Here is a 26766-nt window from a genome sequence, read left to right as displayed (position 1 = left end):
GGTATATTTCTATAAGCTTCTATGTCTTGTCCTGTTTAAATATTTCTCAGGCTTTAAAAAGGGCCAGTTTTCTCCCTGATAGCATTGTACGAAGAATAATGTGCAGGGTATGGAGATTGAGCTTGGGTATCTAAGACTCTTGAACTTGTTGTATGCGGTTCCCTTAGGTCATACTAAAGGAGTTTGTTTGCATTCCGCTTGTTTTTTCCTTTTTGAGGCAAAATACGACCTAAAAACTAACAAGTTAAATTCTCTACTGAAGGATTATTATTACTATTGTTATTTATTTATTTATTTGAAAGGCAGAGAAAGACACACACACACACACACACACGTGGGGATATGGTGGGGAGAGACAGACCAGTACAGAGAGAGAGACAGACCTCCTATCAGCTGTTTTCCTGCCCAAATACTGGATCCTGGGCCAGGCTGAAGCTACAAGCCAGGAACTCAATCCTGGTCTCTCCTGTGAGTGACAGCAACCCAAGCACTGGAGCCAGCACCTATTGCCTCCCAGGGTGTACGTCAGCAGAAAACTGTAATTAGAAGCAGAAAGGGATTTGACCCCAGACTCGAATATGGACTTTGAGTATCTCAATTGCAAGGCCAAATGCCTGCCACTTCCCAAGATTTTTAATTTCCTTGTCCTTTATGTGAGTAGGTCCTGAGATTGCTCCTCAGCCTTCACATTTCTCTGGATCTTGCTATTTTCATGGTGGCTGTTTCCTTGAGTCTTCAGAGATAGGCCTTCACTGGTGGAGAATGGTGCCTTCCTGGCACTATCTGCAGTTGTAGGGATCTTGGTGCCCTGCCAGTTCCATCCACGTTTCTGTTTGGCAGATGCTCTTCATAATTTGTGCCACTTTTCACTTAAGGAGAATTGGAATAGAAAAAACTTTGTTTTGCCTTTTTAAAACTGGATGCTTTTTTTCCTAATGGCAGTTTTCAAGCCTAAAGCTAGATATATATGAGAAATTTACAAATAATCTCTTTCTGGGAATAGGATTCGATGAACTTTGTACTAAAGGACTTGAGGGTTGAGTATAGTTATTCCACTATCCACATCAACCTGATGCTGCTAAGCAGTCTAGAAAGGAATGTACTGTATTTCTCATTAGGGGAATTTTGCAGTATTTTTGTACAGTTTTGGGATGAGAACTTCATAGTATTACTATAAAAATTAGCCTTTTATGGCAACAAATTAGGACTAATTTCTAAATATACTGAATGTTAATGTGTCATCTTAATTTAGATAACTTTTTAGTTAATTTTGTTAACATATATAATGAAAGTCACAAGTAGCAGATACATATAACCTTGGAATATGTTAATGTAATTTGCTGTGCATTCATATTAATGGACTGCCGAAAGAACATTTATTTGGGGAGCAAATGAAATGAAAATCTTGACAGAAAAGTCTTATATATGAATTAAAATTTTATGATTAACCAACATAACTAGAAGATAGTTTTTAACAGAATATGTATAATATTAGTATGGGAAGTAAAGTTTTATGATTACTATTGAGGCTTTTCTCTAATATTGGGTTTGAGTCTTTTATGGAAATTCATTGATGTTACAAAAGTTAACATTGAGAAAAAATAGTTGATCCACAAATCTGGCAAAAGAGTCATGTAATTTTAGCATTTTTTGTGGTTCTCAAAGTGATATTTCCATTGCTTCACAAATTAAGTGTCTGATGTCTGTTTATCATAATCAAATCATTTAAAGAATTGGTTCTTTAAAAGTTGTGCATGCTCTAGAGAAATATACTTCAATATTTTACTTTATGGTTGAGTCACTGTCTTTGATAAAATTTGCTGTAAGTAACCTTGGTTTTCACATACTGGTTAAAAATCCATCCTGCATAATTTTTCTTTCCCTTTGAATTTCATCTACTTTCTCTTTACATAAATCTTTTATTTAGAGAAATACAGGCTAATTTTATATAGTGAGGATATAGTTACTTTTTCTAGCAATGTTTTCCTATTTTCACAGAATTCACAGTTGGTTAAACAAACTTTATTTGGTATATCTGTGTATTATAATTCAGATTCCTATACATTATTCCCATATTCAGATGATGATTGTCATATGTTTGGGTCTTAATGGCAGGCTGTTCTCTAGAGCAGATCCAAGACATTAGAAAAAGATAAAGCAGATTTGTAAACAGTTGAAACAGGTCTGCACCCTCCCGCTTGTATTTTGTGCTGTGTGTCAGTGTTTCTCAGACATCACCAGAGTAATAAATGGCAAAGATAGTGAACTTGGGTTTTTATGAAGAGGTGCTTCTTCTTTCTCCTCTCAGACCAAATGTGTTATGAGGTTTTTAATGTCATCCTGGAGGTAAATCATGAGTAATTTGAAAAGTCTGTTTTACAAAGAAAGATTATTAATGTGAAATATTATGACTACTTTAAAATCTATATAAACTTCTCAATAGTGCACTTAAAACATGTTTCATTGTACTTTAATTCTTTTTTGTAACTAAAGCAGGCATAATTAAGTACCAGTTTTTTTGGTTTCTCCTTTAAATATTTTTCTTTGAAAAAAATTTTTTCCTCTAACTTTTCTATCACTGAGTACTTTGGTTCAAGCATTTAGAGGAATTTTATATTTCTTATACAGATAACTTCAAAATTAATTGCCTTTCTCAACTTAAAATTATGTGGGTTTTTTTTTTTTTTAAAGGAAGTGGTTTATTTCACTAAAAAAACTCAAGCAGTTCAGAATGTTTTCAGATATGTGTTAAGATTCTCTTTCTATATACACCTACACTGGAAAAACTGAAACACTAATTGCTTAATTTAAAATTATTTGCTTTAGCATCTCAGGACAGATACCGTCTTCGTGAATAGCCAGCATCATGTATGAATTACATTAATGGTAAATACAGAGTGTTCTTTTAATTCTAATTACCTTGCTTTTGTTTTTAATGCTAAAAATTGCAACCAGATTTTACATATATATATATGTGTGTGTGTGTGTGTGTGTATTTGTGTATACTTTCTTGTTTTATTCAAAGATAGCAGTGGATCCTCTTATTAGATAATTTTTGAGCACTTGTATGCTAAGCATTGCTAAATAGCAAGGGACAGAATAGAAGGAGGTGAAAAATACAATTTTAACTAGTGTTTATTGCTTGATCCTTCTTGTATCAGAAAAATGTGCTGGACATTGAGGATATAACATTAAAGCATAGGTTTTTCCCTCTGTATAGCTCTGTATAGCTCCTCAGAAGTTAGCTAGCTCTCTGGTTTAATAGAAGTATCAAATAGAACCAAGTTCGTTCATTCTGAACATGTTGCCTGCTTTTTTCTTGGCTACGTGTCAAGTTTTCTGTTCTACAAGATGCTGCCTCTCAAGAGAAGACAGGGAAGTGCATTAATATATTGGATACCAACTGTGTGTCATGCTTTGTATTTGGTTATTCTAAGAAGGTAGGTGAAAGAAGTTGAGGCTAATATGAAATAAATGAATAGCTTTGTTTTATATGGGTTTTATGAGGCAAATTATAATTTGAACAAAATTCTTTGGACATCTAATACTTTTTTTATTGTTTCATATTATTTCCTTGCAGCAAAATTTTATGTGCAATAATTTAACCTCTTGGTGTTTGGAGATGAGTATCTTAGTCCTGTGTTATCATTACTGAAGTGTCCAAAAATTTTCTTTGTATCTGTTTCTTAACAAAGAAGCTTGTGATTCCTATATAAAGAATTGTGGTCTCAATTTTTCTTTTCTTTTTTTTTTTTACTATTATTAAGGGTTTTTTTTATTATTATTTTTATTTTTATTTTTTTATTTTTTGACAGGCAGAGTGGACAGTGAGAGAGAGAGAGACAGAGAGAATATTATTAAGTTTTTAAAAATGTGTTTGAAAGGCAGAATAACAGAGAGGAAGGGAGAAGCAGATCTTCCATCCATTGGTTTATTCCCCAAATGGCTACAAGGGGTGAGACTGCCCAGAACTTCATCCTGGTCTCCCATGTCTGTGGCAGAACCCCAAGCACTTGGGCCATTTTCTGCTGCTTTTATAAGCACATTAGCAGGGAGCTGGATCAGAAGTGGAACAGCCGGGACTGGAATCAGTATTCAAATAGGATGCCAGTGTCGCAGGTGGTATCTTAACCCTTGGCATCTGCAGGTATCAATTTTGAAATCCTTGTAAATTAGCAGTCCTAAGAAATGAAGTAATTTTCTAGTCTATTTAAATTTCAAATCACTTTTGTGGTCTTAGTTAAGTTACTTAAAGCAACAATTCTGTTTGATTTAAAATACTATAGAGGCCAGCACCGCGGCTCACTAGGCTAATACTCCTCCTGCAGTGCTGGCACCCCGGGTTCTAGTCCCCGTCAGGGTGCCGGATTCTGTCCTGGTTGCTCTTCTTACAGTCCAGTTCTCTGCTGTGGCCCGGGAAGGCAGTGGAGGATGGCCCACGTCCTTGGGCCCTGCATCCGCATGGGAAACCATGAGGAAGCACCTGGCTGCTGACTTTGGATCGGTGCAGCACACTGGCCATAGCAGCCATTTGGGGGGTGAACCAACGGAAGGAAGACCTTTCTCTCTGTCTGTCTCTCTCTCTCTTACTAACTCTGCCTGTCAAAAAAAAAAAAAAAAAAAAAAAAAACCTAATAAAAAAAATACTATAGAATTTTTATGGTTGCTAGTTTGATGCCATTTTTAAGCACCATATTAAATAAATAATAGTGTTTATGGATAAAAACAGAAAATTCAAATGGCTCAACATAAGAAAGAAGCACTTATTTAATACCATTATCTAGAATTTAGAGATAATTAGCATTTTGATGGCATTTAAGCAATAACATTGGCAATATTAATTAGCACTTACTGTACCCCAAATATTGTACTAATTTTATGTGTCTACCATCTTAGTTAATATTCATAATACTTTAAAGATTTATTTAGTTATTTATTTGAAAGGTAGAGTGACAGAGAGAATATCTTTCATCCTCTAGTTCCCTCTCTAGTTGGCCTCAAAGGCCAGGACTGGACCAGGTGGAAACCAGGAGCCAGGAACTCCATTCTAGTGTCCACCAGTGGATGGCAAGGACTCAGGTACTTGGACCATCTTCTCCTGCCTCCTAGGCATGTTAACAGGAAGCTGGATCGGAAGCAGAGTAGCTGGATTTCTGAACTGGTGCTCTGATATGGGATGCTGACATTGCAAGGGGCGACTTCACCCACTGCACCACAATGGTGGCCCCTAATGTTCACAATAGTTATATTGGGGAGAGATGGTTTTTATCCCAGTTATATAGTTGGAGGATCTGAAGCTCAAAAATGACTCAACATCTTGTCTGAGATCACAAAATTAATAAATGGGGGAACCAGCATTCAGAGCAATATATTTTGACTACCTAAGTTCTCATTTTTATACTTCATATATGTGTCTGTTTATAGGGTATTTTAGTCCCCTTTTTAAGAAGTGAGGTTGTAACTAATTTTTTAAAAATTATTTTAATCATGTACCACAATAAATGTTTTTAATTTTTAAAATTTTATTTTTCATTGTAAAATACAATGAAATCTACCACGTTAGCCATCTTTAAGTACACAGTTCAGTAGTGTTATGTATATTCACACTTGTCTAACTGGTTTTCAGAGCTTTTTCATCTTGCAGAACTGAAACTCTGTACTCATTACATAACAAGTCCCCATTCCACCTTCTTTCTAGCCCCAGCAACCAATCTTGGGCCTTTTTTATACTGGGTTATTTTGATTTTGTAATATTCCATTGTCTAGGTGTCTAGTTTTTTGCTTAACCAAATTCTTACTATAGGAACTTAAGTTTTCTAATTTATTATAATAAAAATGTTTCAGTAAACATTTTTGTGTGTTTTGCACATTGTATTTCAATTTTATTGTAAAACATGGTTCTAGAGTGATACTGTTGTATAAAAAGTTATGGCATATTTTTAAAGCTTTTTGTATATAATACCTTTCAGTAAAATTGTACCAATTTACTTTCATTTCATTATTAACCATAATAACATTGCTAACATTATTTATACATATATTTATACACGACTGAAGGATTTTATATTTGTATCGAAGTTCTCATTCATTTGTGACAGAGTAAGAGTCAAAGATAATTACGCAGTTCTTCTTGAGCCCACTGTAATGGCAGTCACCTATATGTCCCTGATAGTTCTGTCCATGGTTCACTGGGCATGCTGTTACAAGTTGGCATTGCCAGGAACTTATTTTCCTTGAGAAAATAGTCTACCTTACAAGCTTCTATGAAAATTAAAATAATTCTGGTGAAACAGCACAGTGTCTTATACATGGGAAATGCCCAAGAAGTGATAACCGAACTTAATTCAGTGAAATAGTGTTCTTATATTATTAAGGAACTTAAGGAACAAGTGCTGTAAAATAGTGGATTGTTGGGTTAATGTATAATGAGTTAAGGCATTCAAGTTACTTTCACTGACTTATTTGGAGATTTTTAAAATCATTCATGGTACTTCAACAGAGGTCCTTTTTGGGAGATTACTTATTGCTCTTTTCTTCATTTAACCACTTTTAAAAAAACACTCTGATACATATTCTTTAATTATGCATAAAAATAGACATATACAAGGAAGAATTTTTAATATGGTTTATATAATAAAAGGCATGCTATATTTTCTTTTATAGCATACTGTCAAGTAGTTCAACCTACTCTTTCTTTTTTTTGGTGATGGTATATTTCATGATACAGCTGTAATGCGGCTCATTCAGCACTCCCCATATTGAAACTCATTGGTTTTTATTTCCAGTTTTTGCTTCTGTGAACATGGCTCTTCTTATACGGTCCTTGTACATATCTTTACAAACTAGGGCTTCTATTGCTGGGAGAGACCTCTGTAGTGGAATTATGAGTGGAAAGGTGTACTGTTTACTTTAAGTAGATACAGCCATTGCTTATGGAAAGTATTGTGGCTTATTCCTTGTAGTAGTTTTCTTGACTTTGGACAGTCTGAATAAGAGGTGGGCATCTCATTGTTACACTACTTTGCATTTCCATGACCATTACTAAGTTGTGTAGTTTTTCATATATTCATTTGTGATTGGAATTTTTTCTGTAGTTGCTAATTGTTTCCATTCCCTATTTTTTTAAATTGAGTTGTCTTTTATTTACTTTAAGCCTGATTGTATTATAGATATTTACCTTTTATTAATCATATGATTTTCCCATTTTATCTTTTTTTTTTAAATTTATGATCTTTTTCCTGTAGGAAAACTTAAAACCCTTATGTCATCATATATATCTTTTATTCTTACCAGTTTCCAGTCTCAGATTAAAAATGAACAAACCTCAACCTCTCAGTTATACATATTCTCAATTTGCTTTTGAAAAATTTATTGCATACATTTAGAAAATTTAAGCTTAATTTCACTTTTGTGCTGGGGTAAAGGAGGATGGAACTTTTTTTTTTTTTCCCAGATTTTCATTAGACTTCTAAGAATACATCAGCTTGTGTGTTATGACTGGGAGTGTGTGGTACAGCAGAAGGGGATGGTAGCTGTAAAATTAGAGAAATATTATTTTGCAGCTTAGCTCTGCCATTTGCTATCTGTGTGACCTTTGTTGTTAAGCTATTACATTTTCTGAGATTTGGTTTTTTTCTTCTTTGAAATGATAATAATATTATGGACCTCAAAGTTTTACTATGATTTTTCCTTTTACTTGCTTCTGTTATACAAGGGTGCTTCAAAAAGCTCTTTGAAAAAATGGAATTAACAGATTTATTTTGATGCAAAAAATTAGTAATCAATATGTAGTTTTTTCATAGCACATTTCCCATGAACTATTTGAAAGCCCTTTATTTAAAACTGTTAATTTCCCCTTCTTTCCTTTTACTGATGGCTTTAAAATTCATTACATTTTACTCTGATATTATTTCTGGATATTGGTGTCATTACTTAAAACATCCAGAAATGACTCTTGGCCTTACATATGAATTCATGATGGCATTGGGAGATGGTCTATGGAAAATGCATACTGTACATCTTTTTAAAATGTAAATTTCTTTAGGATTGTTCAGATATGGTTGCATTTCCCTGTCTTTAGGTTGTGGAATGTCCTAAAGTTAAAATTTAGAAAAGGAATTGAAGATGAGGTTGAAATGTACACTGAATTTATAAAGGCCTGTGTAGGTATGTTTTACTGCTACTATAAACAGAGCAAATGGCATCTACATGAAGAGAAGATGGTTGAAATTTAGTGTCTTTTAAAATATGAATAATACAGTTCAGTTTTCGTTCATCTTTTGATAGTTAGAGCCCTTTCTTGGAGTTTTTGGTAAGGTTCTTGTAAACTCTTTGGTTCATTTCCAGGTCATTTTTATTTCTCTTGAACTTTCTTCTGTCTTCAAATGCCATGTTTTCTAACTCTATGAGTTGAGGTTGGAGATTCTCAATGCTGGTTTTCACAGTAATTTAGAAGAGCACAGCTACTTGTGTTGCATTGTTGGGATTTAGTTTCTTGCTAAACCAACTACTAGTAAGCTGTATGACCTTCAGCAAATTAATACCATGCCACAATTTCCTCATTTATAGTAGAGTAACCATTCTTATTTCTTAAGGTGGTTGTGATGTGAAATGAGATCGTATACTTGTATATGAAAGTATTAACAGCATTTCTTGACACACAGTGGGAGCTTGCTAAATTTGGCTTATTCTGTTATTGGGAGCTATTTCTCAAATTTACAATCTTGGTTTCGCCCACAATTTTATACTTAAAGGATAAATGGGATTTGTTAGTGAGAGGCTCAAGAATAAATATTTCCAGGGATGGGGATATAGATGGAAATTCCAGAGGGGGTTTAGCTTAAGTGAAACAGAAAGCTTTTGGCAGAATGGTCAAGTACATCAATGAATTTATTTAGTGTTTTTGTTGTTGCTGTTGAAGGATTTATATTGTTTCCTTATAGCAAAAGGACTTTGTTTTGTTGTCTGCCCTATTTCTGGGCTAACAAGCAAAAACTTCAGCCACAGCAATAATTTTTTAAAGGGGAAATTATTAGTACCTTGGTATTGCCTTTATTTCCTATTGAACTAAAAGGAATTCTTATTGCTGTAAAATATATCATATTTTAAGTTTATTGTATGTATCTATAAATTTTGTATACACCACCTCTGTTCATAATCCAATTTAATATACAGGTTAGAATCTGTTCACTTAAATTTTTTTTGTTTTTAAAAATTGTTGGTTTGATACTTAACATAAAATTGAAACATAGTTCCAATTCACCTTTTTTGTTTGTTTTTTCTCCTTTTGTGTAATAGAAGATGGGTGCTACATACCATATTAGACACAGGTTTTGCTATGAAGGTATTTTAAAGTGAATAAAATAATTCATGCTGAATAAATCACAGCCAGAACAATGATTCTCTTGAAGGAAGTGGTTTGTTCTGGGTAGCCAGGTTGGTGAGCTTTCAGAGTGTACATCTGGGAACTAGGTGAAGTTTTAGTCAGATTCAGTGAAGTGATTTCATATTTGAAGTGGTTATTTTTCCATTGAAAATCTAACACTGATTTCTTTGAAATTTTGAAAGTCTTAATTTCTTTATATGTATATCTACATGTACTGACATTTTGAAACATTTATAGGAAAGATGATTGATGGTGAAAAGTATGCTTACCTGGAAAACTTTTTTTTTTTTTAATAACTGTGAATGTTTTTAAACCTAAGATGTTTTGATCTGAATGACTTTAAATTATGAATTTGTCTCACACCAAGTCTGTTGTGAATTCATTTGAATGTATCTATATCATATAAATATTTAAAAAGTCCTCCTTTTGAAATCTTTGAAATTACATGCTGCAGTGTCAAAGTAATATTCTTAATGTATTTAAAGGGGAAAAAAGTCACTCGTGATTTTCCTTTCTAAAAGCAGCAATCATAGTTTGTGTTTTGCCATATTTTCTTTTAATTTTTTTCTATTTATTTTTTCTTTATGTTATTTCAATTGTATATACAATTTTTTGCCCTCTATTTTCCTTCCTTTTACATACCCACTCACATATACTCACACATGAGATTTATGACAGAAAGTTCATGGGCAGTTGAATTAAAAGATAAGTTTATTTTGGTGCAAAAAATTGAAAGTTATGCATATGCAGGGTCTTCAAAAACTTAATGGAAAATGTGTGCTATGGAAAAACTGCATGGATTTCAGATACACACTTCTCATGAACTTTTTGAAGGTCCCTTGTATGCATGGATTTCCAATTTTTTTTTTAATTGTTATTTAATTGAAAGGTGCAGTGATAGAAACAGGGAAAAGAGAGAGTGGGAGCAAGCTTTCATTCTCTGGTTCAGCACCAGATGGCTGCAGTAACCATGGCTGTGCCAGGCCGAAGCCAGGAGCCAGGGATCCTTCTGTGTCTCCCATGTGGGTGCAGGGGCCCAAGCACTTAGGCCATCTTCCACTGCTTTCCTAGGTCTATTAGCAGGGAGCTGGATCAAAATTGGGGCAGCCAAGACCTGAACTGGTGCTCTAGAATACTAGCATTGGAAGCGGCAGCTTAATATACACTGTGCCACAGTGCCAGCTGCTAAAGTTATCTTTTAATTTTTCTATGTACTTTTGAAGTATCCTCATGTATACACACACACACATGTAGAATTGACTTTTAGATCCCAATTTGCTTCAGAGAATACCTTCAGAATATTGGTTAAAAATATTAAGATTAAAAAAGTCATTTTTTAATTTAAAACAGAAACTGATATTGTGCATTACATCTTTGTAAGTATTACTTAAATTAGAAATTGTTCAACACCACATATTTACTTTTTACTGTTATCCTTTGTAATATTTCTCACATTTAGTTGTGGATTTTATGTAAAGGGGAAAAAACCCTTCTTGATTGGTTTGATTGAATTTAAGAATATTATTTCCTAGATAACAGTTTTCATTGTCTGTTACTCCATTTTATATTGTTAGTATTAAAATGTTAAAGCAATTTTTGGTTGATGTCATGTAGAAATTAAGGATTTATATGAGTGTGGGAGAGATTCTTTCAGAATAGGTCAAGTAGTTATTTTTAAAAATGGGATTAAGAGAGAGAAGCCTGAAAGATGAACTAAATTAGTTTTTTGACTTGAAGCAGGTTTTCAAACATCTTTTTCGTTATGAACCTGAAATCAGTTAATAAGAACCTGGTGGTTATGATTTGCAAAGCATGTCCATTGGTGTGGACAAGTTGTTTAATTTATACAAGCCTCATTTCTTAATCTGTAAAATTCATTTTATACCAGATAAGAAGTTCTCAATCTTTTTTTCTGTCCCAGTACATCAGAGAGAAAACATTTGTCAGCATGAGTCAATGTCTCCAGTCACAGTAATTTTTAAAGGAGCAGGAGCAAAGAGATCCCCTGAGCTGAGGATCACCAAATTAGAGAATATGTGACTTTTCTCTGTGTATAAAATGATCTGATTTGACCAGGTATTTGAGTGCTTAGCACCTGGCACTGGACCGGATGTTGTGTAAAATGCAAAAAAGTAACCTGGAGCTCATAGGTTAGTTGAGGGGTAAGACACATGCTCTTTTTCCTTATATATAATAAAGACAGAAAATATATGCTGATGGCATGAAGATAGTAGTAAAGCTCTTTGACACTCACAGACCTTTGATTTTGATCTGGAGCTGTCATTTTTAGCAATTTGGGATTATTATATGTGATATAAAATTGATATCTTTTTCCTACCTCCTAAAGTCAGCATGAGCAAAAAAGGGAAAGAGGACACTATCTTGGTATTTATTATTAAGGGAAAACAGCCCAGCCTTCCAGTTGCCCGTTTCTTAAGCATAGAATAGTCCAACTGCTAGACTCTGACCTTACTAAATTCACAAAATCATGCTCTGGACAATGCATTAACATTTTCTAGAGGCACTCGATTAGCAGTATTTATATACACTGAACTTCAAAACGATCTCGGTTCAGTCAGTAGGGGAACACTACTTCTGTGAGGTCCAGAGGAGGTGCAGCTCTAATACAGGGAGTAGAGGGGGGCGGTGCCTGGGAAATAGCCTGAAGAAAACAAGAGCAACATTCCCACTAATCAGCTTTATGCTCTTTGGAAATTTATTTAGATTTTCATCTGTAAAATGATGGGCTGAACCTAATGTTCTCTGAAGATGTGACTCCCCCACCCCCAAATTCCATGCTGTGTGGATCTCGATTCTATGTAAGGAATCTCTAAGAAAGATGATTCCTTATCTTCTGCCTCCTTAATTAAGTATTAGAGTTCTTTCCTTGGCTGTCTTCTCACCATTCATTTTCTGTCAGCTATCTTGGTTTCTTGTTGTTTCATGTGTTTTAAAGGTACCTACATTTCTGTAAACCTGATTATCCAGCTGTTTGTGTGTGAGTGTGTGTGTGTGTGTGTGTGAATTTCTTTCCATATGTTTTGAAGGATCTCAGACTCATTAATAGCATCTGAATTAGAATCTTAGCAGTCATTTAGGTTCCTATGCCTTCCTAACATTTAATTCATCACCATGTGCTGTGGTACTTGGTTAGCTGCAGTATTGTATTTGTGGTCTCCTGTGAAACCTTATTTCCCTATCTCCATTTTCTTTCCATCTTGTCTGTCATGTGTGTTACAGTGAATTCTGTCGGAAAACATATTTCTCACCTGTGTGTCCTCAGTGCCAAGAACATGTGATAATTTAATCTGCAATACCCTATAAAGACCCAGGATAGTATTTAAGAAAATATTCGGTAGCAGTCCCCATCTGTTTCCGAGGTGGAAGCGGAGTTCCTGCGTGGACTGCTATAATTTTGCAGTGGATGAAAGGGCTGTGGTAAGAGAAGCAGATTTTGGCCAGCAGAGTGCTCTTAGTTCCTTGGAGAGCATTCGTCATTTGCTAATGGCACCACTGTCTGCTCTTTGTTTCTTGGCCGAAAATCTGGGGGTGATTTTTTTCTATTACTTCCTGTATCCATTTAGATACCAAGAATTCCTGAGTTTGCCTTGTATTTAAATATCCCTTTCTCCATCTCCATCGTTTTAACCTTAAGTCAATCCATAGGATTTGTTGCGTGTCTCCGTTCAATAATTTTCTGACTGCTTTTGTTTCAGTCTTGCTTTAAAAACCCATTTTCTATTTTTTGGCCATGATTTTTTTTTTTTTTTTAGATTTTTATTTATTTATTTGAGAGGCAGAGTTACATGGAGAGAGGAGAGACAGAGTGAGAGGTCTTCCATTCGCTGGTTCAGTTCCCAGATGGTCACAATGGCTGGAGCTGCACCGATCCAAAGCCAGGAGCCAGAAGCTTTTTCCGGGTCTCCCACGCTGTGCAGGGGCCCAAGCACTTGGGCCATCTTCTACTGCTTTCCCACGCCATAGCACAGAGCTGGATCGGAAGAGGGACAGCCAGGTCTCGAACCGGCACCCATATGGGATGCTGGCACTGCAGGCGGAGACTTAGCCCACTACACCGCAGCGCCGGCCGCGGCCATGAATTTTTTAAAAACACAATATGATATGCTACTCCAATGCTTAGATTCCTTCATTTACCCTCTTCATGTCTCCAAATCAAGTTTAGTGCCCTAAATGTCACACAAGCTTAAACGAGTTCTCACTTTTCTAATCTGTATTCTCACCACTTAGTCTCCTTCTCTGGGTCCAAGCCATGCTGATCTTTGTAGTTTGTCCTACTCCTTGATGCCCCTTTCCTTTTTCTCTTCAAAATTCACTACGAATATTCCGAAGGCCACCTTCCCTTATTCTTCCAGTTGTGAGTGGTTTTGTACCTTTCCTGTGCACTTCATTTGTCTGCATTGTAACAGTTCACATTATATTTGTGTGTTAACTCTGTTTAGACTTAGGATTCTTGAAGATTGGGATCATGTCATTTTCTTTGATGTATTTGTTCCAGTATCTATTTCTGTCACACAGTTGACATTTTGCTCATTCCCATCAAGAATAACTATGTGATTGTGCTGTAGGTTCCATGGTGTCAAATGAGAAAAACAAGAAGAAAGTTGATACATTAGTGATATCAGACACTCCCCAGAATGTGCATTCTATTGGTGGAATGAAGCATAGAAATATTGAATATATTCCAGACATTTCCCTAAGCACTTCACATGTACTATCTTGTTTAATTCTCCTAACATCCCTAGTAGGTAAATGCTAGTCTCATTTTATAGATGAGAAATCTAGACACAGAGAGAAGGTAAGTGAGTCACTTGAGGCCATGTAGTGGCAAGGCATGGCTTCCAATTCAGGCCATGCAAAGGCAGAGTCCATGTTTTACTACCTTTAAGTAACAGGCGAATTGGAGACTTTTGATGGAGAATGGGTATTGTGTTTCTTCTGCGGGAGCATGAAAGTATGCATGAGAACTTATATATATGCTATTCTGTTGCTACCTACATATAGGAAACAATTCAGTAAAACTTTGTGTAATGAACCCAAGAGTCTTTGATCATACTATGCTAAAGTTGGCCTCTGTGATTCATGCATTATCAAGATGCCTTGACTTCCTTATATTAATCACAGATATTCTTGCAATAAAATTAGAATATAATTTTCACACAAGTAATAAAATTTGCATGGGACATGGAAATAGCATGAGCCATGGCCATGAGTGTTAGAAAAGCTTGAGTTTTTATGGTAGAGAATTCCTGTCTGTTCATGGGAGTAGCAAGGAAGAGATGGGTGTTGAAAGGTAATTGGGGTTATTTTGCAAAGGACTACACATAAGTAGATTTTTTGTGTGTAAACAGGGACACTGAATATATTTTATCAGGTTAGCGAAGAGGAAGATAGAAACCATAGTGTACAGAGAGAGGCTAGTTTGCTGAGCTGAAGGTTGACAGCACAGAGACACCATATCAGACCAAATGGACACTGGTCCTAAGAGCCTGACCTATGTAGGTGGGAAAGGAGAGGACACATTTGAACAAAGTTAATGGAATTAGTATTAATTCAATATAAAAGTTGTGAGAAAACAGGAGAATCAGAAATAAATGACTCCAGAGTTTCAAACTTGTCTGGATAGGAAAAGAATATTAAGGATTGTTGGGTTTGTGGGCAAGGGGATGAGTTTAGTAGAAGCTGCATGAACCTGGGGTGGTGCTTGTATGAAGTGTGTATACAACTCTTGTTAATTACCCTTGAAGAGCAGTAGTTCCTAACTGGAGGTAATTTTGTTCCACAAGGGACATTTGGCAGTGTCTGGAGACATTTTGGGGATGCTACTAAACATCCTACATTGCAGAGGACAGCAGCTCACCCAACGCTAACAAAGAATTATCTCATCCGAAATGTCAAGAGTATCAAGGCTGAGAAATCATGGCTTTGAGAATCTAATGTGTGCAGGATCGATTGTACCATGAAATTCTCATCTAGTAATTGAGCACATGTCAAAGAATTCACATTTACACTTAATTTTTAACTTTCACTTTCATTCCTTTAGGAATCTCTCTCTCTCTCTCTTTCTTTCTTTCTTTTCTTTTTTTTTTTTTTTTAAGATTTATTTATTTGAAAGGGTTACAGAGAGAGATCTTTCATCCACTGGTTCACTCCCCAGATGGATGCAATGGCTGGAGCTGAGCCGATATGAAGCCATATGCCATATGGGATGCCGGTGCTTCAGGACAAGGCTTTAACCCACTGCGCTGCAGCGCTGGCCCCAGGAATTTTTTAGAACACTGAAAGAACTATTGAAAACTGATGTTTGTTTATTTAGCACTCAGAAACGTGAGTAGGAGATATGCACTATATCAAATACTTGCTGAAATAGAGAAATTAAAGTTGCAGTTGTCAAGGAGCCTTGCAGTTTGGATGGGTTGCTTGATACACAGAACAGTTTAGAGTATTGAGAGTTTGCTGAGTATAAGGTTGTTACTGAATGTTTGATTAGATAGGCTTTGTTCCTTTGTTTTGTTTTAATTTATTTGAAAGGCAGAGTTAGAGAAAGAGAGCGAGAGGGAAATTATCTTCCATCTGCTGTTTACTCCTCCAGTGGCCACAGTGGCTGGGGCTGGTCCAGTCTAAAGTCAGGAATCCAGAACTCCTTCCAGGTCTCCCATGTGGGTGGGAGTCGTCCACGGACTTGGGTCATTCTTTGCTGCTTTCCCAAGCACATTAGCAGGGAACTGGATCAGAAGCAGAGCAGCCAGGACTCAAACGAGTGCTGCAGTGTGGTTTGTCCCAGGCAGCAGCTTAATCTGCTGAGCCAGTGCTGGCCCCTGTACATTTATTTCAAAGCAAGGTCTTTTTTAGTGGATGTTTTCAGTAATATGTTGTGTTGTTCATGGTCATTGATGTAAAGAAAAAGTTGGAGTGTGATATACCAATTCCAAGTGTTATTGCTAGGGTTTTTACCTTATTGACTTCTAAGAAAAATTGAGACTCTAAAGAGTAATGTTTCACATTAGATTTTTAAAAATGTTTTTTACTTTAAAACATTTTTATTATAAAAGTAATTTTAGCGTGGAAGTATATAAAGTTTGAAATGAATGTTACACCTTCTCTTTCCTAGTATCACTCTCTAGAAGTGATTATCGTTAAAAGTTCACTTATATGCTTTTGAACTTTTAAAGCCAAAAGATAATGACATAAGATCATAGTTATATAATACTGCTATTTTTTTTTCTACTTGATGTGCCATGGTTATTTTTTTATGCCTGTGGATCTTCTATATTTGTAGCATACTAGTCCATTGTTTGGATGGATCGTGATCTATTTAACCATTCCCTTTTGATATATATCTAAAATTTGTTTATCCATTGCAAACAACACCATGCTAAACAATCATACGTGATTGCATAGTATTATTAATATTTCTGTAGACCACCATTATCAGAAGCATAGGGTACATAGTAAAATTTTTGATTTTGTCAAATTTTTCTATGCTAAAGGTACCAGCTGCACTCTTGCCAGTAGTATCAGATGGTGCTATTTTATCCCTTTCCCTTGGCAACACTAGATGCTAATGAGAAAGTAGAAATATTTTTTATTCCTAGTCCTCGTGTCCTCTGTCTTCCATTTCTTCCTTCCCTCCCTCTCCCATCCCCTTCTTCCCTCCTCTGCCACTTCTTTCTTTGACTTGTGTTTGTTGAGCTGCTGTATTTCTCACTCACTGTCTTTTTCTGAGTTGTTTCTTCCTCTTAGTTTGCAGGAACTCTACCTTTGTTAACAACTTGCATTTGTATTTTCCCTACATACTTAGTGTTTGCTCATGGTATCTTTAATCAGGGGGAAAATATTAAATATTAAATATTAAATGAGTTTTTCAGTCTTCTTTACCTGAAGATTATTAATATATTTATATCTTTTTACTTTATCTTCATATCTTTAATTAATAAGGAATTTCTGTATGATACCCCATAGACATGTTATAGAGCCTTTTGTTCAAATGAATTGCTAATATTCCCAGTACAATATGTTGAATAACCTATCCTTTTTTCACTGATAGGAAACACTTCTTTGCATTCCGAATTTCTATAATTATTAAAATGTATACATTCCTATTCCTATATAGATTCCATATACTTAATTCCTGTTAGTTCCTATATATAACATACATATAAATATATTCTTGTTAAGTGGTCCATTTGCAGAGGTCTGTTCCAATTTATTGAGCTATTATTGTGCCATTGCCAGATTTTAGTTTCCTCCAGCTTTATAGGAGATCTTGATATCTGGTAGTTCAAACTCCCTAATTTAAAAATATTATTGGTAATTCTCTCACATTTACTCTTCCAGATGAACCTCAACATCAACTTGGCATGTTTTCCCCTAAAATAGTCTCATTGGATTTGCACTATCAGATCATTCTTTTTTTTTTTTTTTATGCACTCTTGAAACTTATTTGCATGACACTTAATCAATTAAAAACACTTGAGTTCAAACCAAGATAAGGTACTTTGTTTTGCTGACTATATGTGGCTAGGTGGATGTTTGTTTATTTTATTTTTCTAAAGATTTATTTATTTATTTGAAAGAGTTACAGAGAGGCAAAGGCAGAGAGAGAGAGAGGTCTCCTAACTGCTGGTTTACTCCCCAGACTGGGCCAATCTGAAGCCAGGAGCTTCTTCTGGGTCTTCCATACAGACGTAGAGGACCAAAGACTTGGTCCATCTTCTGTTGCTTTCCCAGGCACAGTGGCAGGGAGCTGGATTGGAAGTGGAGCAACCAGGACTGGAACCAGCACCCATATGGGATGCCAGCACTGCGGGTAGCTGTTTTACCCTCTATGCCACAGCACTGTGCCCCAGTGCATGTTTATTTTAACACTTGATCCTAAACTCAACTGGAGTCATTTAAAAAACTAATAGAATTGGCCAGCACTGTGGCTCACTAGGCTAATCCTCCAGCTGCGGCACCGGCACCCCGGGTTCTAGTCCTGGTTGGGGCGCCGGATTCTGTCCTGGTTGCTCCTCTTCCAGTCTAGCTCTCTGCTGTGGCCAGAGAAGGCAGTGGAAGATGGCCCAAATGCTTGGGCCCTGCACCCGCATGGGAAGACCAGGAGGAAGCACCTGGCTCCTGGCTTTGGATCCGCACAGCGCGCTGGCCATAGCGGCCATTTAGGGGGGTGAACCAATGGAAAGAAGACCTTTCTGTCTCTCTCACTGTCTAACTCTGCCTGTCAAAACAAAAAATTAAATTTAAAAGAAACTATTAGAATTAATGGGTGCAGAAATTTCCAAACAATAATGTTACTGTAAATGTTATTGTAAAGCAGCAGGTTTGTTTGTTTTTTTTTTTTTTTTAAAGACTTACTAATTTGAAAGACAGAGTTACAGAGAGGCAGAGGCAGAGAGAGAGAAGTCTTCATCTGCTGGTTCACTCCCCAGATGGCCGCAATAGCCAGAGCTGTGCCAATCCAAAGCCAGGAGCCTGGAGCTTCTTCCAGGTCTCCCATGTGGGTGCAGGGGCCCAAGGACTTGGGCCCACTGCCTTTCCAGGCCATAGCAGAGAGCCAACTGGAAGCGGAGCAACCAGGACTTGAACTGGTGCCCATATGGAATACTGGCACTGCAGGCGGTGGCTTTACCCGCTATGCCACAGGGCTGGCCCCAAACAGCAGTAATTTTTGATTTAAGAGTTTTCTTCCAAGGACATTATTATACAGTGATAACTTAGACTTTTTAGTTTTCTTTCTTTCTTTTTTTTGAGAATAATTTTTAGTGCCCTCACAAATTACATCACTGTGAGGGAGATGATGTTTTGCAAATGTGGTAAACTCAGTCTTCTGAATATTCGATGATGAAGTCAAGGCTCAAGTTCTATGAATGTTCTGGTGAGAGAGCCTTGGAGTTCCAGACATACTAGATGCATTAGCAGTGATTGCTTCTGGGTAGAAGATAGCTGTAGAATATAAATAGGATTCTAGGGCTGAAGTTTGAGGACTGCTTTATTAAAGACTTGGTAAAAAAAATAGAGGAGTTCTGGAATAATGAGACATGGCAGCATATTTTATGGAAAAATCATTATCACATAAGTTTCTATGATTTTTCTCTTACCAAATCTAATTTGGCTTTCTGCATTTCTAAACAGTTTGAGTAATTATTCTTCCTAAGAACACTTGATACTGTTTCTGTTTTACTTTGCACTTATTAAACAAGACACGGAGTCCTTGAACATAAATTTATAAAATATCTTTTTTTGAAAAGTGTTTCATTAACAGTTTTAGTTATAGAAGATTTAAAAGTTTGTCACCCATTCTCCAGTCATTTTTAGGGTCTTTGTTCCATTGACCTCCGTAGATGCTTTTTGTTTTTCATGTGATTTTTGCCTCCTCACTTTTCAGTGGGTCAAATATTTAATTTGTTAAGCGTTCTATAATTACTCAGTTACACAGTTTGAACTTTTCTTGCTTATGGTCTCTGTAACTCCTTTCCAGAACTTCTGTGACTTCCTCAGAGCATTGTATAAGCTCTTTGAGAGCAGCCACCTTATGATTCATCTTTTTCTTTCTATCTAGCTATGTCCCAGGCCAAGGTTGTGTGGCATCTGGCAAGTCAAGCCTTTTAAACCCCAGTTTCCCTAAAACAAAGGGAGAATGGTGGTATCTATTCTGCATGTTGCTGTGACCATGAAAGCACTTTGCAGAAGAATGTATGAAAGTGCCCAAGAGAATGCCAGGTTGGCTTACTAAGTCTGTATCTCTGAATATTAGGATGGCTGGTGGTAGGTGTAAGAAGTGAGTAGAGAGTAAATTGAGAAGGTTATTGTCTGAAGATGAGATCTAAGATAGTTTGTAAAACCAGTAATGGTTAACTTGTGACTTCAAAATTTAAATCCTTAGGGGTCAATCATTAAACTGTTTGTATTGAATGCATATTGTTGGCGGAGTATTGTTGTGTGTGCTGTGAACTATGTGAACGTGTATCAGGCACTTCCTGCCTTCAAAGAATTAGCCGTCTTGTAATAGTGAGTGTGCCTAAAGACCAAAGGAGTGAGTCAGAAGAGTCAGTCAAGGAGGTGCAAGCAGAGGGTTTCATTAGATTCAGAAAGAGTGTGAGGCTAGAGAGACATAGCATTGTATCATTTACATAGGAGTATAGATGGGGGTGGGGGGGACTTCATGACAAGAGACTTAGATCATTTCCTGTTCAAGAGAAAACCTAGACACTAGACACTTCTGTTTACATGTTAGCCCTAGAGACAAGCAGAGGAGCCCTGGAGGCAGCAGGTGATCAAAGAGTAATCACTAGGAAGAGAGGCAGTCAGTTTGCAGCTGTGCTTGACTGCAGAGGTAACCAGGAGTGTGAACAAGGTGAACTGGACAGGCGAGTCTGAAGTCCCTTCACTTCTTTGTATATAAAATAAGCAAATTAGACTTGTTCAACAGGAGGGCTGTTTTTCTGGTTGACTGAAAAATTTAATGAATGAGCAAGTCTTCTCTATTCTAGTAGAGACCGAACACTAATCAGCAGTGTGAATTTTCAGAATGCATGTCTCTGGGCTGACCGTGATTTAATGGTGGCTATATTTTACGTGGCTTGGTCTTCTTTTAGAATTGACGTTTTACTTTTACCTCATAAGAGGCTATTGGGTTTAAAGGATGCCCTAGCATTTTGGGAGACACATGCAATCATAGAGCTGGAAATCATTCAAGTCCAATTCATTATATGAAGTGAACATTTCATGTACTTCACTTAAAGTTCAGAGGAAACTAGTTCATTAATTTAAGTGAACTGTTTAAGCTGTGAGAGAACAGCTAATTAGTGTCAGGACAGGGACCAGAATCCAAATTACCATTTTTTTTAAATTCATTCTTGCTCCAATATTTTGGGACCTACTGAAAATTTCATGCTCAATTTCTTGAGATTGTTATACAGTGAATGGACTTCATTTGGTTGGAGAGTATGAGAGAACACACAGTAAACATTTTATATTTTTTTCATTTTCCTATGGTGAATTTGAATACATACATATGTAACCCATACTGACCTGTGACTGATGATTTTAGTCATTAGTTATTTCTGACCCATGTCAATAGAGTTTTGCTGCCATCTGGCCGATGCTAGTTTTGAAGGGGACTTTATAATATGGCTGGATAAGAAGAATGACATCACCTTGCTGCTCAGTGGATAATTGCGTTCTTGTTTTTGACTATTGATAAATATCAGTAATTAGAATTCAGATATTTCCTAAATAGTCTAAGCAAAGGTTATCTCTGAAAGGGAAGATTGACTTCTCCCCTCTGCTTTGACATAACCAAAGTTTGGAAATGTTGCATCTTGGGTTTGATATCCTATAGATAAGAATCACCAAAAAGAAAACAATGTATTTATTGTATCCCTGGAAATCACATTGTTTTTTCTCTATGCTTGGGAGATTTTTTATGCCATTTTATGGCCTACGTTTTTAAAGTGAAAACTGTAGAATTTCATTGGACTAAACATAAAATAGAAGTGGATTAAAATATGTTTTACATGCAAAATAGTTTGAAGATATTAAAACATGCCTGGGGCCAGCGCTGTAGCTCAGTGGGTTAACACCCTGGCCTGAAGCACCGGCATCCCTTGTGGGCGCCAGTTTCAGACCCAGCTGCTCCACTTCCAATCTAGCTCTCTGCTATGGCCTGGGAAAGCAATGGAAGATGACCCAAGTCCATCCAGCGGATGAAAGACCTTTCTCTCTCTCTCTGCCTCTCCTCTCTCTGTGTAACTCAGACTTTCAAATAAATAAATCTTAAAAAAAAAAAAAAAATGCCTGAAAGGGAAGTTAGAATTAGCCCTTGTAGAGCCTGGACTGAGACAGTTTCCTGCCTTCCAATATTTGTCTCCCTGTTCTTTTTATAGAGGCCAGAATCCCCCTTGCTCTTCTTGTTTTGTTCAGTGTGTCTCCTCCATTACTCCCTGCTTCCCCCCCACCATCCCTCCAGTATCATCATGGCGCTCTAAGAATCCTCTTCTCTTCAACTGGTTTCCTAGCATTTTCTTCACTTTCTTGTTTTACTTCACTTATAGCCTTTCAAACCTCAGAGTCTAGATGGGCAACTTTGTTCTGTTTCCTGCCTGTCCAACGTTATTAATCTTCCATTCTTTTTTTTCCTCTTAATCTCCGTGCAGTTGAAGTTCTTGTTTTTGACCTGAGCTAGCCTTTGTTAGTCCCCATTACTGTCGTCTACTGAACAGCCTCAGAGCCACTTCTCCTTATTCATCAGATTTCAGCAGTTGTCTTACAGTTTTCTTCTTTACTCTGCTCTTTATGAACATAGCTGGCTACTGCCCCTCTGTCGAAAACAGCAGCAAATCCAGCATGCTGGACTTTCAGTTCCTTGACTACATCATATCCAGTGGTCTTCCCCACCTCATCAGCAATTCACCATAATTCCCTTTCCTTCAGAATCACTAATTCACACATCCTGTTCTGACCACAACTATTTCTAGTTATTCTTATACCTATAGATCCCTCTACTTTCTCCTAGTATTCTTCATTTGTCACTTATTATTTTTAAAAAGTTTAGATTTTATGATTTTAATCTTAATACCTGGGATTTTTTTTGGGGGGGGGGCGGGGAGGAGTATTTCAGCTAGCCTGTTGCTTTTTCCTTGCACTTGTTAGCTAGAACAGTTAATGCCTTCTCTGTGTATTTTTTTGAATGGTTGAATCTTGCTAGAGAAAGTCACACAGAAAAGTAGTTTGATTCCATTAATAGATTCATTATCAAAAACTTAAATTGGCCCCCAGTATTAACACTTTTCCTAAATCATTTTTAGTGGTAAACTTTGTTGAACAATTATTGAAAATATTACTTAAATTTTTTACTTCCCTTATCCACCCTAAGTCTAAACCAATAACTAATTGCTGTGTTGTAGAGAAAACAGAAGCCACTCTTTTAGTTCCTAAAAATACAAATCTGCCCTCTTCCCAATAAGTCTCCTATTCAATTTCTGCCTGTGCTTTGGATCTCATCTTCTTTTTTTATTATTATTATTTGATAGATAGAGTTAGTGAGAGAGGGAGATAGAGAGAAAGGTCTTCCTACCGTTGGTTCACCCCCCAAAATGGCCACTATGGCCAGAACTATGCCGATCCGAAGCCAGGAGCCAGGTGCTTCCTCCTGGTCTCCCATGCGGGTGCAGGGGCCCAAGCACTTGGGCTATCCTCCACTGCCCTCCCGGGCCACAGCAGAGATCTGGACTGAAAGGAGCCACCCGGACTAGAACCTGGCGCCCATATGGGATGCAGGCGCTGCAGGCAGAGGATTAACCAAGTGAGCCACGGAGCAGGCCCTGGATCTCATCTTTTAATCTGTTTCTATCTTCTCAGAAACTTAGATATTGATGATCTCTTTGTTCCTAATATGTTTAACCATGCCATCTCAGTATCACTTTTTTCATCAACTTGATCCTATCTTCCCCTTTTATTACCTTTTTACTACATTCCTTCCTTTCCAGCCAAACTTTTTACACAAGTTGTTTTTTACACATCTACAGTCTTATCTGAAGATCATGGGGTAGACTTGACACAATTTTTTGGATTTAGAAAAGGATTAACATACACATACTAGACATGGTATAATTGCCCAGTGATTGGTGAAGTACTCTGTAATCAAACACATTGCTAGTTTTGCCCTGAAATATGTAGCTTTTTACTTCAAATGGGATAAAGACTATAGGTAAAATACCTCATGTCAGTCGGTGTTACATTTGCTTCCAAATGAGTTATTAAAAAGCCAAAAAAATATGGGAGCAAGGGTGGTACAGCAGGCTAAGCTGGTCACTTGGGACTCCCTCATCCCTTATCATTGTGCCTGGGATCAAGTTCTACCTCTGCTTCTGATCCATTTTTCAGCTAGCATGCCTGGGAGGCAACAATTGATGGCACAAGTACTTGGGTTCCTACCACCCACATGAGAGACATCAGGCCTGGCCCCGTCCTGGCTGTTGTGAACATCTGGGAAATGAACCAGCAGATGGAAGATCTCTTTCTCTCTCTCCACTGCCCACCCCCGTCACTCTGCTATTCAAGTAAATAAATAAATCAGAGTAAAAGAAAAAACTAAAATGTTATTATTGCAGTGTCTTGGGGTATAAAATTATAGATGAGAAGTGGTGGTGCTACCGGTGTTGTGGTACAGTGGGTTAAGCCGCTGCCTGCAATGCTGACATTCCATATGAGTGAGGGTTGAGTCCCGGCTACTCCTGATACAGCTCTCTACTAATGTACCTGGAAAAACAATAGAAGATGGCCCAAGTATTTGGGCCCCTGCCACCCACATGGGAGATCCAGATGAAGCTCCTGGCTTTTGGCTTCCACCTGTCTCAGCTTCAGCTACTGTGGCTGTTTGAGGGATGAACCAGTGGATGGAGGATCTCTCCCTCTCTCTCTCTCTCTCTGTCCTTGTCTCTCCCTGTCTCTATGTAACTCTGCCTTTCAAATAAATAAATAGATCTTCTAAAAAAAAAAAAAAACCTTTAAAAACAAACAAAAAGTAGTGTATATATACTTTTGCCTCTGTTTTCTTATCTTTCTTATATTTTAACCCATTCTGGCTTTTTTTTCCCTCACTTCTTTCAAATGACTCTTGCTAGCTTTACCCCAGTCCTTTATCTAAAGTGCTTATGTCACCAGTGAATGTTTTCAGTACTCATCTCAACTGACCCAGCCTCAGATCTTGGTGATGCCAACTTCATCAAATGCTCTCTTCCCTTAGCTTCCTTGGTGCTATCTTCTGTTGGCTTGCCTTCACCTTGTTGTAGGTGCATTGTCCCCTACCTTGTGTTTAAATGCTGGGATCCTTCCAAGGTCTTGTTCTAGGACCACCCTCTACTTATTCTCTCCCTTGGTGATCTCTTCTAGATCTATGTCTTCAACTATTGATTATGTGCTCGTGAATAACAAATATGTGCTCCAGCTGAGACCTCTCCTTTGAACTTGACCAATATGTTGAACTGCCTACTTGATGTTTCCTTTAGAAAGCCTCACATGGTCCAAATTCCCAATATTTCCCACCCCTAATCTGTTTATTTTCAGTTCCTTTACTTTAGTCTTCCTTCTCTATTTCCTCCTCCTCCTCTTTCTTACCTCATTTTGGTAGCACCTGTTGATTAGGTCAGAATCTGTGATATGGCCTGAATGTCCTGCTGGGCCCGCCCAACTCTTCAATTTCACTTGGTGCCCCTTCTGCTCTCCCTGGTTCTGAAGCACCAGAAGTTCCTCCTCTAAGAGGGCCATTATGGCAAACTACTCTCTGTGTTTGAAATGTTTTTCTTTTCTGTACCACTTAATTTCCAATTTTTTTTTTTTTTGAAGATTTTAATTCATTTGTTTGAGAGACAGCTAATGAGAGGGAGAGGCAGAGAGGGAAAAGGAGGAGGGGAGAAAGAAAAGAAATCCTTCATCTGCTGATTCACTCCCCAAATGCGTGCAACAGTCAGGTCTGGGCCAGGCCAAAGCCAGGAGCTCTATCTGGGCACATTAGCAGGAAGCTGTATTGGAAAGGTGGGGTATCCAGAACGCAAACCAGGTACTCTGATAGGGGAAACAGGTATCCCAACCAAAGGCTTAACCTGCTTTACCACAAAGCCTGCCCTTGTACCAGTTAATTTCTACTCATTTTGGTGTCTTACCTCCAATTCTTGCTTTCCTAGGAAACCTCTCTCATTCATTTACCCTATCATCAAATCTTATGGCATCATATACAAATTCTTTATGATACTAGTGACATTTATAATTTTATGGTTTTTGATTATTTGATATGTTTTCCTCACTACACTGTAGACTCTTAGCACAAGTACTATGTCTGCTATTTTTCACTATTGTGTTTCTAGTATAGTGTCCAGCATATAGTAGTCACATAGCAGACATTTTGAATGAGTTGTGTACATTATCTCTTTTAATTATTTGGTAGTTTCTGTTTATATGTTTATTATTATAGCAGATGCATTTTCCATAGTTTTATGTAGATCAATCCTCATAATCTTTTTGTAGATTATAAAAATTAAAAAATGATTTTAAGGATCAAATGCAGTAAAGTCTTTCATATAGTTCATAATTCATTTTTCTGAATTCTTTTATTCAACAGTGACCTTTCACCCATATTGTTTATAGATGTCATGTATCTTACTAAGTCTAGTCTTGTGTGCAAGTGAAATATACACAGCATTCACAATTCAGTAGATTCTCAACTTGTTCATCAATTTATAAATCTCACAGGATTAAAAATAGTTTAGCCATCTGCTAACTGACCAAACAATTTTAGTATTGTGAAAGGGTGTGGTAGGAGAGGGAGGAATAGGGTCTAGGTGTAATGTCAGAACAAGGCTTAGTGC

At 37.0% G+C, this 26766-nt stretch overlaps 1 protein-coding gene across 1 annotated transcript in view; it reads left to right on the top strand.

The window, feature by feature from the left end:
• Positions 1-26766, top strand: part of HBS1L (HBS1 like translational GTPase) — a 90977-nt gene that overhangs the window by 27193 nt on the left and 37018 nt on the right. The gene's annotated exons all lie outside the window — the stretch shown is intronic.

This window comes from Lepus europaeus, chromosome 3 (genome assembly GCF_033115175.1).
Source record: "Lepus europaeus isolate LE1 chromosome 3, mLepTim1.pri, whole genome shotgun sequence".
Classification (NCBI taxonomy): domain Eukaryota; kingdom Metazoa; phylum Chordata; class Mammalia; order Lagomorpha; family Leporidae; genus Lepus; species Lepus europaeus.
The sequence above is the reverse complement of the archived record's forward strand: the minus strand, read 5'-3'. Positions and strand labels throughout refer to the sequence as shown.